The sequence below is a fragment of the Pleurodeles waltl genome, chromosome 6 (genome assembly GCF_031143425.1).
Source record: "Pleurodeles waltl isolate 20211129_DDA chromosome 6, aPleWal1.hap1.20221129, whole genome shotgun sequence".
NCBI lineage: Eukaryota > Metazoa > Chordata > Amphibia > Caudata > Salamandridae > Pleurodeles > Pleurodeles waltl.
In genome coordinates this window covers 1,199,955,716-1,199,975,274 of record NC_090445.1, presented here as the reverse complement: position 1 = coordinate 1,199,975,274, position 19,559 = coordinate 1,199,955,716, and positions in this window count along the sequence as shown.

Below are 19,559 nucleotides of genomic sequence, written 5' to 3'. Positions count from 1 at the left end.
AAACTGATTATGTTATGTAGTATGCCTGTCCCCTCCAACGTCTCTGCAGTGCCCTCCCCTCCGCCGCTGTCAAATGCGTCTCTTGTAGCATTGCTAAATGTGCTCCTCTCCTTTGTAAGTATGAGTGGACTTTATAACACTTTGCCATGTTGTGCATTCCCCTTATGTTCCAGGAGAGCACCTTATAGGTTCTCCTGTCAGCCATATCCAAGCAGACACACTAGTTGCTCTGAGCGTACGCGCATCATCTGGTTTTGGCACATCTTAATGTCTGTGAGTTCTAGAACTGGTAGACGGGCTTGGCAGCGGGTGAGCAGCCTAATAACTATAAACTGTAACTTCCCCAACTCCCCTCCCCCAAGGACAGGTGCCAGAACAGCCCCCATCCAAACTTTACCAACTAGTACCAGTGCTTAAAGGGTGGGTGAGAGTACTTCTTCAGCTGCGTGGAGCTCACGGCCCCTCAGCTCCTCCGCCATTGCTGCAGGAAGGCCAGCAATGCCTCCGTCAGGGGAGTTCCGGCCCATGTACAGCAGCAGGACCCCAATGCAGATTCATTGCCCTTGCCTATGTGATCAATTTATGTCGTCCGACGTCCCAGGTGTCACTACCGGCAATTCTATGCTGAGAATCGTCAAGCTCGCGGATCCATCATCAGATTCCAACGCCTGTTTGTCTCTCGTGAATCCTGGACAGGCAGGCGGAGGTCTCCCCCGGTCAGTGATGCCACCGTGGCGGTGGCGCGCGGCCTCTCCTCCCTGGCCTCTGCTGCAGTGGTCACCCCTCCTCCGCGTCGTGGTTCTTTGTGTCGTCGCTGCCTGTTTCTGTTTCTGGGTCTGGGTCCGCGGGGCGCATCCAGGCTCGCGGAGGCATCTCTCCCGTCTATCCACTCCTGTGGTGTGCAAAAGAACTTGGCCTCTCGGCCCTCTGCCACTCTCAGTGTAGAGGGGAAAAGCTTGGCATATGGAATGTTGAGGGAGCACAGTATCCTCTTGATGTCCATAAAGGCTGCTCTCTGTTTTTGTAGTTCCCGTGAAAAGTCAGGAAAGATGCATACAATGGTGTTCTTCACTCTCAGCTCGCCTCTCTTTCGGGCCTGAGCCAAGATGTGGTCACGGTCCTTGTAATATAGAAGTCTGGCTATCACCGGTCTCGGCGCCGCTTCAGGGGGGAGGGGCGCGCCGGCACCCTATGCACCCTTTTGAAGGTGAAGAACTGCGATAGGCCCTCTGGTGCTACTTCGTTCTGTATCCACGACTCAAGGAAGCTTGCAAGATCTGTGGTCGCAAGTTTCTCGGGTAGCCCCACAACTCGTATGTTATTCCTCCTTGATCTATTTTCTGCATCCTCAGCACGGGCATTCAATGTTACTATGTGCTTCTCAAGGACGGTCACCCAGTCCTCCACCCCAGCCACCGCCGGGGCGAGCTCCTCCACGCTTCGTTCTGCTGTTGCTACTCTCTCCGCCACACATTTTTGATCTTCTCTCAGGGGGCTCAGATCAGTAGAGAGTGCGTCAATCTTAGATTCCAGTATTTCTCTGGAGGACGTGACGGCTTGCAATATGTCGCCCAATGAAGGCCCCTGGCACCGCGCATCCGGGAGAAGCCCTCGCTCAGCTCCTGTCGCAGTCGGGGTGGTATCATCTTGTTGGGAGTCGGAGGCCCCCGTCGCATCTTTTTTCTTATTAGTTTTCCCCATTGCATAAGAGGGATTTAGGGTTCCAGTCCAGTCTTAGCCTCCCTCGGGGTGAGGCCAAACGAGCGAGATATGCGCTTCCGCACCCAATCACCTCCTCACTGCTTTTGTTGTTCAAGGGGGTTGCTATCCAGTCCTCAGTCCCTGGTACCCCCATCTCTGTTAGTCGCCTGGGCCAAGCAGAGAGGGGGGGTCAGCACTCAGTTTCCCCGGTGGGCAATCTCTGTTAGTCTGGGTCCATCCCCTAAGTTCTTCCGGTTCTTGTTTGCCCTCCGGCCTCCTCCGCTCTGATTACCTCTCACTCAGCATGGGCTTTCAAGTCCCGTCTGCACAGGGCAGTGCCTCCCTCAGGCACCACGCCAGTCCGGCGCGTCTCTCTGTCACCAAAGGTCGCTGATGGCTCCAGCCGAGTTCTATGTTGAAGGGGAGCTCACCCCCGAGAGCAGCCAGCCCAGGGCCCGCCGAAAGCCGCACCTCACATGTTTGCGGCCGGGTCGACCCGGCCGCCATCTTGAGGTCAGGCAAGCAGTCAGGCACCCCTGTGCTCCTTGCCGCTGGGGCCCATTTCCGCCTTTTTATTTCAAGGCGCACCGCCGCTTCCACCCTCTAGGTCTTAGGGGACGAGAGGGGTGCCTTATTTGAGGCTCCGCCATATCAGGATGTCGGTTGGCGGAGGGCTTCGGTCCGGAGCTCCTGCCGCCGTTTGGTCACTCCATGAGCGTGAATTTCACAACTTACTTCTAGAACCTTCCTCTTGAGTTTGTTTAAGGTATTTAAGGTGGGGAAGCTTGGCACTGATGTAGAAGAAACTCATTTCTGAGGGTGGACGCATTGCTCAGAATAATCCCTTTGGGGAAAGTTTCTCCTGTCTCAGCTGTCACAGGTTCCACAGCTTGACGTTGGCAGACAAGGATGATGTTGGATTCAATCCCCATGGTGATGCATATTTAAAACTTAATATCTAGCTTTACTGTGTGAATGCATAAATATACATAGTCACTGCATATATATTGTTGATGTGTTGCATTTTCTTTGATTAATATTATCCGATTGAAGTGATTATTGTGGTAGCAAAATACACACACATCTCCAAAACACCACCACATTGGACAATTCGAAAGACACACACCTGATACACATACACACACCACTCCCACACACTCAATACTATATAAAACACACACCCACATCACCCACAAACCCCTACGACAAAAAAATCAGAAAGAAGGCCAGAGAGAGACACCACCATCCACAAACTAGCAGCCACAGGCACTCAACACCATCACCCACACTACTTCCACGCACAAAACACCACACACCACTACATATCACCACACTCATCACAACATACACCATCCCACACATCACCTACACCACCCCATGGCACTGCAAAGACACCCCAGGTTCTCGGGGGAGGAGCTCAGGGTCATGGTGGAGGAAATCGTACGGGTAGAGCCATAGCAATTTGGCTCACAGGTGCAGCACACCTCCATTGCTAGGAAGATGGAGCTACGGAGAAGAATAGTCGACAGGGTCAATGCAGTGGGACAGCACCCAAGAAATAGGGACAACATCAGGAAGAGGTGGAACGACCTACGGGGGAAGGTGCATTCCGTGGTCTCCAGACACAACATCACGGTACAGCGGACTGGCGGCAGACCCCCACCCCCACCTCCTCCCCCACAACTAACAACATGGGAGGAGCACGTCTTGACAATAATGCATCCTGAGGGCCTCGCAGGAGTCGGTGGAGGAATGGACTCTGGTAATTAAAATCTTAACTATCATATCCCCCACCCTACCTGCATGCTATCACAGACCCCCACCCCTATCACTCCAACTCCTCACAAATGTACCAATATCACAAACCACTCATCCCAACACCAAGCCCTGCATGCAAAAACAAAGCATGGACACCCATCACTAAAGCATGCCCACTGCACATACCCATAACACCCCCCTCAACCATCATCACACAAGCCCACACATAGGAATGCCAGCACTGGGGTACACGGTCACCCACCCATTGCACACCATGAAACACACAGATGCAATAATCATGCCTTTCCACCCCTGCAGGACCACTACCCAACGTCACCAGACAGGAGGGTCCAGACATCTCCACCCCACCCACAGAAGAGGCCCAAAGTGATGACAGCAGCTCTGTCCAACTGGACCTAGATGACCAGCCCGGACCATCGTGGGCCTCAGGACAGTCGGTTCCCCTCACACAGGCACAGCCCACCACAGACCTTCCACCCTCTGGTAACACCAGCACAGCACCCACCCAGCGGGCCCATACCTCCGTCCCCAGGACACGTCAATCAGCTGTGTGTCCACCACTACAGGGAACCCAGGATAACCCACCACCCCAACAACAGGGACCTGCGGGCAGTGGTAGTGGGCACACGGTCCAGGGGACGGAGGCACAGGAACACAGGGGAACTGGGAGGGCTGCAGTGCGACAGGGGGTGGACCGGCCTAGGGAACCCACTCTCCACGAGGCCCTCTCCTCCATCATGGGAGCATACCACCACTCCCAGGAGACGATGGCAACGGTCCTGGCCACGTTTCAGGAGACCTAGCGCCTGCAGGAGGAACAGTATATGGGCTTCACGGAGGAACTCAGAACCATCCGCACCGCCCTGGGCACCATCGTAGGGGTGCTGAAGGAGATACTGAACACCAGGAGGGACACTGTGGCACTCCAAGGGGCCATTGACACTAGCCAGGACGATGAACTGCCCACCACCTCCGCCGGCGCTAGTGGACAGGAGGCACCGCCACAGGACCACCACACCAGCACCCCACCCCCTGCAGATGGAGAACCACCCCGCAAGCGGTCCCTGAGAACCAGGAACAAGACAGAGCACGATGGCAAGACCCCCGCCAAGAAATAAGACCACCCTGATTGTCATCCTACTGTCCCACTTTGTAACCCTGTCCACATTGGAACTGCCCCAGCTCCACTTCCTATGCCCATATGGGCAATGCACCTGTGAGACTCATAGACCGGACTCTGCCATGGACAGTCCTCCACCATCACCCCTCACCATTTTACAACCCCCCTCCAATATTTAGCACTTAAATAAACACCCTTGAAGCACAAAACAACCTGGAGTCAGTCTGTGATTTAGAAAATGTATTATAGCAATGACAGTGACAAAATGCGTTCTCAAATGTAATGTCAACATACCTATGTCACACATCTCAAGTCCATGAGGAATCTAAGCAGATGACACACATTGGAAACCACACCTGTGAAACCGTAATGGAAATGTACAACTCAGTTACCATATACTGGTTGAAATCGACAGACAGGATAGAGGTAGAAGTGTGAAAGTACTTGTAATAGGCAGTAATGTATTCTCACCTGTGTGTCACTGGAAATATTGCTGGATAACTGAGTCCCTGTTGTCAATGTCTTCTTCCTCTGCTTCCTCCTCATTACTGTCCACAGGCTCCACAGCTGCCACAACACCGTCATCTGGACCATCCTCCTGCAGAAAAGGCACCCGGCGTCTCAAAGCCAAATTGTGAAGCATACAGCAGGCCACGATGATCTGGCACACCTTCCTTGGTGAGTAGAATAGGGAACCCCCTGTCATATGGAGGCACCTGAACCTGGCCTTCAGGAGGCCGAAGGTGCGTTCGATCACCCTCCTAGTCCGCCCATGGGCCTCATTGTAGCGTTCCTCTGCCTTGGTCCTGGGATTCCTTACTGGGGTCAGTAGCCATGACAGTTTGGGGTAGCCAGAGTCCCCTAATAGCCACACCCGGTGCCTCTGGAGTTGACCCATCACATAAGGGATGCTGCTATTCCGCAGGATGTAGGCGTCAAGCACTGAGCCAGGGAACATAGCATTTACCTGGGAGATGTACTGGTCTGCCAAACATACCATCTGTACATTCATGGAATGATAACTCTTCTGGTTCCTGTACACCTGTTCACTCCTGTGGGGGGGGACCAGAGCTACATGGGTCCCATCAATGGCACCTATGATGTTAGGGATATGTCCAAGGGCATAGAAGTCACCTTTCACTGTAGGCAAATCCTCCACCTGAGGGAAAACGATGTAGCTCCGCATGTGTTTCAGCAGGGCAGACAACACTCTGGACAACACGTTTGAAAACATAGGCTGGGACATCCCTGATGCCATGGCCACTGTTGTTTGAAATGACCCACTTGAAAGGAAATGGAGCACTGATAGCACCAGCACTTGAGGGGGGATTCCTGTGGGATGGCGGATTGCTGACATCAGGTCAGGCTCCAACTGGGTACACAGTTCCTGGATTGTGGCACGGTCAAACCTGTAGGTGATGATTAAATGTCGCTCCTCCATTGTCAACAGGTCCACCAGCGGTCGGTACACCGGAGGATTCCGCCATCTCCTCACATGTCCCAGCAGACGGTGACTAGGAAGGACAACAGCGACCACAGAGTCAAACAACTCAGAGGTATGTACCCACAGTCTACACAGAACACGAAACATAATCCAAAAAGTTGCCTGTATGTGTGTTGAGTCTAGGACCTAGTTATGTGTGACGCAGTTGAAAACGAAACCATGTGGGCCCCTGAAATGGCGGCTGCCTGACCTCTAAACTGGGACAATGGGATGTGAGGTAACGGCGCTGGCGTTGTACACCATCGCGGTAGGTGGTCAAAGACTGCGGCGCAATGCTGCATTGGTTAACATTGGACCCTATGGGTCCCAGGAGCCAATGACGAAGTGCACCGGCGGTGATGGTACGCACCGCCGCGGACGTGACCGCCATTTTCTATCTGTTGAATCACTCGATACCTGATCTTCGACAGGAGAGGACCTACACTGCAAGTGCTGCTGTGACCTCGGTCTGGAAGAGACAATGGCTCGTGCGTCTGGGGAAAGGGCCCCTGCCTTCACTGCACAGGAGTTGGAGAAGCTCGTGGACGGGGTCCTCCCCCAGTACACGCTACTCTACGGTCCTCCAGTCCAACAGGTAAGTACACAGGGAGCACGTGGTATGGGCTATGCCTGAGTGGAGAGGGCTGGTTGTAAGAAGGAAGGTGCCACGGTTCTGCGTGCATGATGGACTGTGAATGCATGTGCCACATGGCAAGGGTAGGGATGTGGGCCACTCACTTCGACGGTGCAGTTGCTAATGACTTCTCTTCTTCCCCTGTACATTTCATTTAGGTCAGCGCCCACCAGAAGAAGGATATTTGGCGTGCCATCGCCAAGGATGTCCGGTCCCTGGGGGTCCACCACAGACGGAGCACCCACTGCCGGAAAAGATGGGAGGACATTCGCCGCTGGAGCAAGAAGACGGCGGAGGCTCAGCTGGGGATGGCCTCCCAACGTGGGAGGTGTGCCCATCGCACCATGACCCCCCTGATGTTCCGGATCCTGGCGGTGGCCTACCCTGAGTTGGATGGGCGCTTTAGGGCATCACAGCAGACACAAGGGGTGAGTACAACATCATTCTGCAGACTTTGCGCGCAGTGAAGGTGTCTGGGTGGGGGAGGAGGGCTGTGGGTTCCCCAAGGCCAGGGCGAGTTCCGTAGGCTAGGCCCCTCCATAATGCAGGCCGTGTGGCACTCCACCCCACCTCTGTAGAGTGCCAATTACAGATATACATGCCCCTGTGTCATCTATGTGTGCAGATGTCGACCATAGCCATGTAGGCCATATCCCAGGAACTGCATCTGTAGAGCCCAACAGCGCGGCGTAGTGCAGGGGGCTGCTGTGTCTGTATTGTCCGCCAACGGTAGCCGTAAGCCATGCACTCAACCTGTCTTTCTTCTGTCGTCGTCCCCCTTTTTGTGGTCTCCCTGTTCTTGTGTGCATCAGCATCATCAGGCGGAGGTACAGTGGCACCGGAGCACGAGGGAGCTGCATCCCACATGGCCATGGAGGGCCACACCACGGACTCAGAATACACCAGTGGGACGGAGGGCGAGGGGAGCTTCACGGCGGTCACAGGATCTGCAACCAGCGACACGGACTCGTCCTCCGATGGGAGCTCCCTTGTGGTGGGGGCAAAATCTGTGCCCCCCACTTCTACATGTACAGCTGCCACCCCCCCTACCAGCACCGCCCTCCCTGCAGCCCCTCAGCCTTCGCCCCATGCCCACTCACCCAGGAGGGTGGGCATCACCTTCGCCCCAGGCACCTCAGCCCCTGCCCCTGTCACCTCTGCTGCCCTCAGTGAGGAGGCCATTGACCTTCTCAGGTCACTCAATGTTGGGAAGTCTACCATTTTGAATGCCATCCAGGGTGTAGAAAGGGAATTGCAACACACAAATGCATTCCTGGAGGGCATTCATTCTGGTCAGGCTGCCCTTCATCGAACCCTGCAAACTCTGGCCTCAGCACTGATGGCAGCCATTGTCCCTGTCTCTAGCCTCCCCCCTCCAACTTCCTCCACCCAGACCCAATCCCCTGTATCCCAGCCTATCCCAAGCACACCATCAGACCAGCATGCACACACCTCACCACACAAGGGAAGCTCAGGCAAACATAAGCACCACACATCCCATCGGCACTCACGCAAGCATCACACACATACAGACACACCAACATCCACTGCCTCCACTGTGTCCCCCTCCTCGTCGTCTCCCTCCTCCCTCCCAGTCTCGTCTACACTCTCACCTGCATGCACTACCACTACAGCCACTAGGTCCCGCACCATCACACCCACCACCACACCCCGCTCACGTACACTCACCACCCCCACTACCATTTACACGTCCCCTGTGTCCTCTCCCAGTGTGTCTGTGACGCCCCCTCCCAAAGTACACAAACGCAGGCACACATCCACCCAACATACATCCACCTCACGACAGCCTTCAGCGCATGCACCTGCACCCAAAGCCACAAAAGTTACACCTCCTACAACCACCTCCTCTTCCTCCACTCCCAGACACCCTCCAGCTACCTGTCCCAGTGTTCCTAAGAAACTTTTCCTGACCAAGCTTGACCTCTTTCCCACCCCCCCTCCAATTCATAGGTCCCGTACTAGCACCTCAGCCAAAAAATCTCCGGGACCAGTGGTGCCTGTTGTTAGAGGTATGTGGAGTGCACCGGGCACCAGGGCAGCCAGTGTGACATGGAGCCACAGCACAGCCAGTCCCCCCCCCGTGAAGCACCAGAAGTTGGACAGTGCCCGGCGGGAGTGGGGGAAGACTCCAGCAAGCAAAGCCGCTCACAAGGGTCCCGGGGGGAGTGTCCACTCAGCTGTGACTCCTCCCAAGGTGGGGAAGGGGCAGAAGAAATCGCAAAAGTCTGGGAGGAGCAGCACGGCGGAGAAGACCGCCATCATCCCCGCTGCCCAGGAGGCCACCGCCAGCCCGATCGTCAGTGGCCACGCCAGAGTCAGTGCCCAGGAGGGCAGCCCGATCGTCAGTGGCCAGGAGGCCACCGCCAGAGTCAGTGCCCAGGAGGGCAGCCCAATCATCACTGGCCAGGAGGCCACCGCCAGCCACAGCCCAGCTGCCCAGGAGGGCCCCGGCAGCCACAGCCCAGCTGCCCAATGAAGGACCGCCAGCCCCAGCCCAGCTGGGCAATGAAGGACCGCCATGGCAAGCACCGCTGAACAGGGCAAGCACCGCTGAACAGGGCAAAGACCGCCATGGCAAGCACCGCTGAACAGGGCAAGGACCGCTGAACAGGGCAAAGACCGCCATGGAAAGCACTGCTGAAGAGGGCAAGCACCACTGAACAGGGCAAGGACCGCTGAACAGGGCAAAGACCGCCATGGCAAGCACCGCTGAACAGGGCAAGCACCGCTGAACAGGGCAAGGACCGCTGAACAGGGCAAGGACCGCCAACTCAAGCACCTCTAGCCCATGAGCGGCAGGGACGCAACTGGGACCGTCACGGGGAGAGTGATGCACTCTGGGCACCAGTCCCCCTCCAGAACCAGTGGAGAAAGGCATCCACTCCGTCTGTCCTTGGCAGGATGAAGCACTCTGGGCACCAGTCCCCCTCCAGGACCAGTGGAGACATGCATCCACTCAGTCTGTCCTGCACAGGATGAAGCACTCTGGGCACCAGTCCCCCTCCAGAACCAGTGGAAAAAGGCATCCACTCTGTCTGTCCTTGGCAGGATGAAGCACTCTGGGCACCAGTCCCCCTCCAGAACCAGTGGAGACATGCATCCACTCAGTCTGTCCTGCACAGGATGAAGCACTCTGGGCACCAGTCCCCCTCCAGAACCAGTGGAGAAAGGCATCCACTCAGTCTGTCCTTGGCAGGATGAAGCACTCTGGGCACCAGTCCCCCTCCAACACAGTGGAGAAAGGCATCCACTCAGTCTGTCCTTGGCAGGACGAAGCACTCTGGGCACCAGTCCCCCTCCAGAACTAGTGAAGACATGCATCCACTCAATCTGTCCTGCACAGGATGAAGCACTCTGGGCACCAGCCCCCCTCCAGAACCAGTGGAGAAAGGCATCCACTCAGTCTGTCCTTGGCAGGATGAAGCACTCTGGGCACCAGTCCCCCTCCAGAACCAGTGGAGAAAGGCATCCACTCAGCCTGTCCTTGGCAGGATGAAGCACTCTGGGCACCAGTCCCCCTCCAGAACCAGTGGAGACATGCATCCACTCAGTCTGTCCTGCACAGGATGAAGCACTCTGGGCACCAGTCCCCCTCCAGCACCAGTGGAGAAAGGCATCCACTTGAGAGACTGTGGCTTTGCACTCCCCAGGATTGAACAGTGGGCAAACCACCCACTGTAGAGACTTGAGAGACTGTGGCTTTGCACTCCCCAGGATGGTACAGTGGGCAAACCACCCACTGTAGAGACTTGAGAGACTGTGGCTTTGCACTCCCCAGAATTGAAGAGTGGGCAAACCACCCACTGTAGAAACTTGAGAGACTGTGGCTTTGCACTCCCCAGGATGGTACAGTGGGCAAACCACCCACTGTAGAGACTTGAGAGACTTGAGAGACTGTGGCTTTGCACTCCCCAGGATGCATCAATGGGCTTGGAGCCCCCTTGTGGATCTGGCGTGGTGCACTCATCCGGCTGAGGTGCCCCCCCTTCCCTTCCCCCTGAGGTGCCTGTTGTATTTCTGTCTGATGCCCCAGCAATGTTCTCTCCGTTTTGATCAGGTATCTTGTGTGGGCCTCGCCCATGCATTTTGGGCCCAGTGGTCCACGGACAATGACTTGTGCATTACCTGCACTACTAATCGTGGTGTATATTTTGTTTAATGTGTATATATATATATATATGTATATATTTGGTTACTGTATTTTGATATATTACAATGGTTCCACTCATTTCCTTTTGTCTTTGCGTTCTTCCGGGGGGGGGGGGGTTCGGGGGTTGTTACTGTAATGTTTGGATATGCATTGGTGTGTGTGTTGTAGTGTGTTGTAGTGGGTGAGGGTCGGGGTGGGGGTGGGGGTGTTGCGTGTGTGTGTCCCTGTCTTTTGCCTCCCCCTCCCCTATGTCGTAGGTGCAGTACTCCCCGTTGTCTTCGCCGCCGGCGTTGATGATCGTTGTACAGGAGCAGGAAGACTAGTGCAGGAAGAATATGGGGTTCAGTCTCCATGGTGTTGTCGTTCCTCGTGGAGTGTGTAGAGATGAGCGTTTTCCCTGAAATGGCTGTTTCCGCCGTGTTTTTATCCACGGGGAATCCGCCCCGGAAAAGGTGGCGGATTGGTAGGTTGTGATACTGTGGGTGGTACATTGTCTTCCATCTGTCTGTTGGCGGTGACCGCCGCGCTGTTTGTTTGTACCGCCGTGGCGGTCGGAGTGTTAAAGTGGCTGTCTTTGTTGCCAGTTTCCGCCACGGTCATAATTCCAATTTTTTTACCGCCGGGCTGTTGGTGGTCTTACCGCCACTTTAACACCGTCCGCCAGGGTTGTAATGACCCCCTAAGAGGGCTGCATTCTCTGCATTCTTTAGCGTCAGTCCCTCTCAGTCTGAGGCAAAGCAGAACAGCAAGCCAAGATCCATCCGCTACCTTTAAGGCATCCACTTTATTTGCCACTTTGGTCGAAATTAGTGTGATCAGTCCTCTCGAAGGGTGCCAGGCCCTGCCTTTCAGCTTTTGTTGAAACCAGGAAAAACCCATCAGCTAGGTTGGACTCTTCGCACAGCCATGTCTCCTGTAAACGCAAAATCTCATTTTTTTAACCCCTTCACTGCTAAGCCTTTCCCCCATGCTAAACCTTTTTTGGGGGGATATTTGGGACAGTTCGCACTTAGGTCCCCATAACTTTTTGTTCACATAAGCTATCCATGCCAAATTCACATCCCGGAGATTCTAAAGATGCCCAGGGTTTGTGGATTCCCATGGTGTGGAGTGAGAAATTAGGCAAAATACAATTAAAATGTGGGGTTTTTGGGGATAAATGGGAAAAAGTGCTGCAGTAGAAAACATCTGGTATTTTCCCTGCAAACGGCATCAACAAAGGGTTTGTGGTGCTAAAATCATCCTCTTCTTAGCTTTCAGGAGCAGACAGACTAGAATCAGAAAAACAAACTTTTTAACAGTGTTGTCATTTTTATTTGGGCATACCCCATTTTTCCAGTTAGTGACGAGAATGGATGTGAAACCAATGATGGATCCTGGAAAACAAAACATGTTTGAAAAGTAGACACAATTTTGAATTCAGCAAAGGGGTCATTTGTGTAGATCCTTCAAGGTTTTCCTATAGAAAGTAACAGTTGAAATTAAAAAAAAATTGAAATTTAGTTAAAAAAATAGCCATCACTGTCTACATTTTTATCTGTAACTTTTTCCAGCGATGGCAAGTTTTCGAAAGCAATACGGTTCTATCCGCTGGACACTTCTGGGTGCGGGGATATACAGGACTTATAGGTTCACTGTAAGGAAATGCCTCCTTGGCATGGTTACCCCCTGACGTTTTGCCTTTTGTTGATGCCAGTTATGAATGAAAGTATGCTGGGACCCTCCTAACCAGACCCAAGCACCAGTGTTATTTCCCTAAACTGTACCTTTGTTCCCACAATTGGCACAGCCCTGCCACACAGATAAGTCCCTTGAAACTGGTACCCCTGGTACCAATGGCCCTGTGGCCAGGGAAGGTCTTTAAGGGCTGCAGCATGTCTTATGCCACGCTGGGGACCCCTCACTCAGCACATGCACACTGCCTCAGAGCTTGTGTGTGTTGGTGGGGAGAAAATGACTAAGTCAACATGGCACTCCCCGCAGAGTGCCATGCCCACCTCACACTGCCCGTGGCATAGGTAAGTCACCCCTCTAGCAGGCCTTACAGCCTTAAGACAGGGTGCACTATACCACAGGAGAGAGCATATGTGCATGAGCACTATGCCCCTACAGTGTCTAAGCAAAACCTTAGACATTGTAAGTGCAGGGTAGCCATAAAGAGTATATGATCTGGGAGTTTGTCAAACACGAACTCCACAGTTCCATAATAGCTACACTGAAATATGGGAAGTTTGATATCAAACTTCTCAGCACAATAAATGCCAGTGTGGGGTTTATTGTAAAATGCACCCAGAGGGCATCTTAGAGATGCCCCCTGAATACCAGTCCGACTCCTAGTGCTAGGCTGACCAGTTTCTGCCAGCCTGCCACAACCAGACAAGTTTCTGGCCACATGGGGAGAGTGCCTTTGTCACTTTTTGGCCAGGAACAAAGCCTGTACTGGGTGGAGGTGCTTCTCACCCCCCCCCCCCTCCTTTGCAGGAACTGTAACACCTGGCGGTGAGCCTCAAAGGCTCATGCTTTTTGTTACAGCACCCCAGGGCATCCTAGCTAGTGGAGATGCCCGCACCTCCGGCCACTGCCCCCACTTTTGGTGGCAAGGCAGGAGAGGATAATGAGAAAAACAAGGAGGAGTCACCCACCAGTCAGGACAGCCCCTAAGGTGTCCTGAGCTGAGGTGACCCCTGCCTTTAGAAATCCTCCATCTTGAGACTGGAGGATTCCCCCAATAGGATTAGGAATGTGCCCCCTCTCCCTTCAGGGAGGAGGCACAAAGAGGGTGTAGCCACCCTACAGGACAGTAGCCATTGGCTACTGCCCCCCTGACCTAAACACACCCCTACATTTTGTATTTAGGGACGACCCAGAACCCAGGAAATCAGATTCCTGCAACCTACACAATGAAGAAGGACTGCTGACCTGAAAGCTCTGCAGAGATGACGGAGACGATAACTGACTTGGCCCCAGCCCTTCCGGCCTGTCTCCAGACTCAAAGAACCTGCACAGCGACGCATCCTACAACGACCAGCGACCTCTGAGGATGCAGAGAATTGCCCTGAACAGAAGGACTAAGAAACTCCAGAGAACAGTGGCACTGTTCACCAACAGCAACATTGTTGCAACTTTGAAACAACTTCTAAAGAACTCACTCTTCCCCGCCGGAAGCGTGAGACTTCACACTCTGCACCCGACACCCCTGACTCGAGCTTCAGGGAACAAACACTGCAGAGAGGCCTCCCAGGTGACTGCGACCTCGTGAGTAACCTGAGACGACCCCCCTGCACACTCACAGCGACGCCTGCAGAGTGGATCCAGAGGCCCCCCCAGACCACGACTGCCTGGAACAAAGAATCCAACACCTGGACCAAGCACTGCACCCACAGCCCCCAGGACCGAAAGGAACCAATCTCCAGTGCAGGTGTGACCATCAGGTGGCCCTCTGCCTAGCCCAGTTGGTGGCTGGCCCGAGAAGCCCCCCGTGCCCTGCCTTAATCGCCTAAGTGACCCCTGGGTCCCTCCATTGCTTTGAATAGCAAACCCAACGCCACTGTTGCACACTGCATCCAGCCGCCCCTGTGCTGCTGAGGATGTGTTTTGTGTGCCTGTTTGTGTCCCCCCAAGTGCTCTACGAAACCCCCCCAGCCTGCTCCCTGAGGACGCAGGTACTTACCTGCCAGCAGACCAGAACCAGAGCACCCCTGTTTCCCATAGGTGCCTATGTGTTTTGGGCCCTCTTCTGCACCTGACCGGTCCTGTGTTGCTGTTGCTGTGACTTTGGGGTTGCCTTGAACCCCCAACGGTGGGCTGCTATGCCCAGGAAACTGAACTTGTAAGTGCTTTACTTACCCCAGGAACTGTTGATTTTTGCACTGTGTACACTTTTAAAATAGCTTATTGCCATTTTAACCTATACTGTGTGTACTACTGCTTTAATTCAAATGTCCTTACTTACCTATGTTTACTTCAAATCTTGAATCTTGTGGTTCTAAAATAAATTAAGAAAATATTTTTTTCTATATAAAAACTATTGGCCTGGAGTTAAGTCTTTGAGTATGTGTTCCTCATTTATTGTCTGTGTGTGTACAACAAATGCTTTACACTACCCTCTGATAAGCCTACTGCTCGACTACACTACCAAAAAATAGAGCATTAGAATTATCTAATTTTGCCACTATCAACCTCTAAGGGGAACCCTTGGACTTTGTGCACACTATATCTTACTTTGAGATAGTATATACAGAGCCAACTTCCTACATTCACCAAGAACCCAAGGTACCCCAGAGCCAATAAATGAGCTGCACATAGCAGTGGGTTTTCATTGTGTACCGGGTATACAGTAATTTATTTGGTAAAATGTAAAGAGTAAAAAACAGGTATCAAGAAAACCTATGTATTTCCGAAATGGGCACAAGATATGGAGTTTAGAAGCCGTGGTTGCTTGCATACCCCTCTGAATTTGGGGGTACCCGTACTAGCATGTGAATTTCAGGCATTTCTCAAAATGACTTTTTCCTTACACTCTATCTAACATTAGGAAGGCGCAAATGCAGAGAAAGACAATTGGTAATAACACTTGTTTTACTATCTTCTGTTCCCCTAAGTGTCCCGATAAAATTGGTATCTCACTTGTGTGGGTAGGCCTCATGCGTGCGACAGGATACAGCCCAAAACATACTGTGGATACATCCAGATTATCTATCACAAAACAACCTGTGTTTTTTGGTCCCGAGCTCAGCAGCCATCTAGGGAAACCTACCAAACCCAGACATTTCAGAAAGCTAGACACCGGGGGGAGTCCAGGTAAGTGTGGCCTGCATAGATCGTCCAATGTTTTCTTCCCTAGAATCACTTGCAAACCTTAAATTTAGCTACAAAATCTAATTTTCCTCACATTTCTGCGTGAGATCACTTTGTTGGCATACATTTCCTACCACCAAGCGTTCCCCTCGGTCTTCCGATAAAAATTGTATCTCACTTGAATGGGTAGGCCATGTCTCTGCAACAGGGAAGTGCCAAAAACATGTAGAGATTAAGGGGACACCAAAGTGTGCTGATAAATGCAGTTTTTTAAATACATTTTTAGGCTGTTTCTGCTTTGGGCACCCACACAAGTGTGGCATCATTTTTTTTCAGGAAACCGAGGGGAACTCTGGGTGGTAGGAAATTTGTGCTTGCACAGTGATCCCACACAAAAACGTGAGGAAATGTGATTTTGTTTTTTTAGCTAAAATTGAGGTTTGCAGGGAATTCTGTGTAAGTAAATGTTCCACGCACACCACACCTCCTTGGACTCCCCCAGGTGTCTAGTTTTGAAAAATGTCTGGGTTTGGTAGGTTTTCCCCAGAGGGCCTCTGAGCCCGGGAACAAAAACATAGGTAGGCTGCCCTTTTGGACCCACTTTGGTTCCCCCTCAGTTTTGAATTTTATACGTTTTTAGGCTCACTCTGCTTTGGGCACCACGCTGGCACAAATTTCCTACCACCCAGTGTTCCCCTTGGTCTCCTGATAAAAATGATACCTCACGTATTTGGGTGCTAAAACAAAAGTGGCCCTTCCCTGTCACAAGTGCTTGGCCCACTCAAACAAGTGCCCATAAGTGGGTGGGCCAAGCGCCTGTGACAGGGAAGTGCCAAAAACATGTTAATTGCCCTTTGGGACCCACTTTGGTTCCCTCTCAGTTTTTCATTTTGTAGGTTTTTAGGCTGACTCTGCTTTGGGCTCCCACTCAAGTGAGGTATAATTTTTTCAGGAGTCCGAGGGGATCGCTAGGTGATAGTAAATCCTACAACGTTCCCACACAGAAATTTTAGGAAAATGTAACTTTTTAGTTAAATTTGAGGTTTTCAGGGGATTCTGTATAAGAAAAGGCAGGGGATCCACGTAAGCCACACCGCCAGCCATGCCCCAGTCCATGCACACTTCCAGCCAAGCGCAAGTCCACACACACCTCCAGCAAATTGCCAGTACGCACACAGTCAGCCAAACACCAGAATTCAGACCATCAGCCAAACTCCAGTTCACACACACACAAACCTTCTCTGGTATCTAATGGTTTTCTGCCCCCCTCTGGGGCAGATGAGCATAGAATAATGTAGATCTGCCCTCAAAGGGGGCAGAAACAGGCAAAATGTGCGCCCAAAAAAAGGGGAGCCCAATGGGCGGGCCACTCCCTGACATACCCATAAACATATCCCTGGTACCTAGTGGGCTTTCGGGCCCCCTTTGAGGGGGTGGGGGCAGATTGGGTGTAAAAGCCACCATCTGCCCTCCAGAGGGGCAGAAAGACTGAGCTTATTTTTTATGGGGATGACCACATAGCCATGCCCATGCTGGGGAGACCTTACTGAAAATGTGTTTTTTTTATGTCATAAAAGAATCCCTGGTGTCTAGTGGGCTTTCTCTCTTCCCTCCTCCCCCAAGCCAGAAGGGAGTAATTGCCCCCATTTCCCCCCACCCCGGGGGCAGAAAGACTGGTTCCCTTTTTTTGGAGGGGTGGGGACGTGGCAGTCTCTACACCTACAAATAAAAAAAGTAATAATCCCTGGTGTCTAGTGGGCTTTCTCCCCCCCCTCCCCTGGGTGGGGTAGATAGGGTAATTACCCCTAGCTGCCCTTCAGCAGGGCAGAAAGAATGTTTCCTTTTTTGGGGGGGCATGGCCATCCCAGGCAGCCCCATCCCTACATATGGACATTAACAGAATAATCCCTGGTGTCTAGTGGTTTTCTGACCCCCCCCCCGAGGGGAGGAGCAGCCTAGATAAGGCTAATCTGCCCACAGGGGGCAGAAAACATCCAAAATAATTCCCCTGTTATGGGGCTTTATTTAGCTGCCTTTGCCTAAGGGGCCGCTCCCTTTCACTAATAGAAATTCCTAGTGTCTCGTGGTGTGGATCCCTGCTTGGGTATCAGCCTCCTTGGACGAACCCCAAGCAGAGATCCACTTGGGAAAGGTATCATTGGAAAGGGGAGAGTCTCCTGTTTCTAACAATACCTCTCCTGTGTGATTCAGGTCTCTGGGGGATGAAATAGTCCCAGAAGCACCGAAGCACTGAAAGTAAAATGAGCTGATTGGCTCATTTCACTGTAATGACGTCAACGCACCATGCACGCCGCTCGTCATTACAGTGACAAACAAAATGCCTCGGGCAGCATGGGAAGCTCTTCCCTTGCTCCCGAGGCTCCAAAATAAAAAAGGAAATCCCTCTACTGTTCATAGTAGAAGGATTTGGTGGTCATGTGATGGGGATGGAACGGTTTCATCCTCAGCACACGAGCACCGCAGCTGAGGATGGACCCATTCTGCCCTCAGCATGGAACGGGTTAAAGGTTTCTAAGGTTGACAATTTCCTAAATACACCTATATTCTAAGATTGGATTAACAAGCTATGCAAGGTGCCTTTCTCCTAGTCTACGTAATGCACTTCTCCCTTTTCACTTTCCCCAAGGTTCATAATGGAATTTGACAGACATTCAAAAAATAAACCCCTTTTATTAAATTTTCCACAAGCCTTACTCTGTGGCAGTCCTTGGGACCCGACATAACTTGATTAGATCTTATCTCTGCATGATTGTTCAAACAGTTGCCCATTGTGTGTTCATTGATTGTTCAAGAAATTGCCTGTTGTATGTTCATTCCTTTTTATCTGTCTCGCTTGTATTAATCTAATATCTTCTCTCAAAATCTTATCCTCTGCTTTTATTAGTGCTAACATTACAATTTCTGAGTAGAACTGTACCTTAGTCCCCTCTCTTCCTGCTTTATGCAGACAAACCTTACCTGTTTTATATCACCAGACAACATTTCTCGCAGGCTCCAGCTCTTTGAGAGCAAGGACAGGAGTTGGGAATGATTCAGCAGGATTTGTTTCCTTAGCCTCTTATCGTCCTTTTACCCTTGCAATGGTTGCAGTAAAAACCTTGAACTGTTCCACTCTTGGTTCCCTGGTTTGTTAGGTCTGTCCTTTATACTTGTTACCTTACTTTCTTCCCTCCTATATACTAATGAGGCCCTGTCCCCAACAACTAGATCCACAATACAATCCTTCCTTGTTATTCGGTCCTGAGAAACCCGCTATTACTTTCCACTTACCCTGGTACTGGACCCACTTGCCCTACTTCACTGCTTATCTCTTTGACTGATTCTCGCCACTTTGTCTGGCCCTTGTACCACTTTATGAGATATCAGCTTTCTCCACATCTGTTCTACCTTTTTTAATTAGGGTTATCTGCCCTTTGGGAATTCCTTCTTGCCTTTACATCCTTCTTCATACTTCCCTTTTCTTACAAATTTAAATTCCTAGTTTTGTATATTCTTCTTATATGTGGGATGTAGCCCCTGTAGCATCTGTGTGCCCCCTGCTTTTTACCAACACTGGCTGTTTTGAAATAAGTACAGATTAAGCACCCTGGGATCTCAGAGGAACAGTCACTCTGTACTCAGGGGATTCACACATTGACTATTTGTTGTGGACTCCTAATAGTCTCACAAGTGAGGACATACAGTTATTGATCTGTTTTAATTCTGCTGTTATATTCTGCAACAGTTTTTTTAAACCTTTGCTAAATCAATATTTACTGTTATAGCTTCTTATTTTCCTTGTAAATATTTTTTCATTGAAAACAGCACATCTAACGTGGAAGATGACCTTGAAGCTGACATTTCCAGGCCCAGT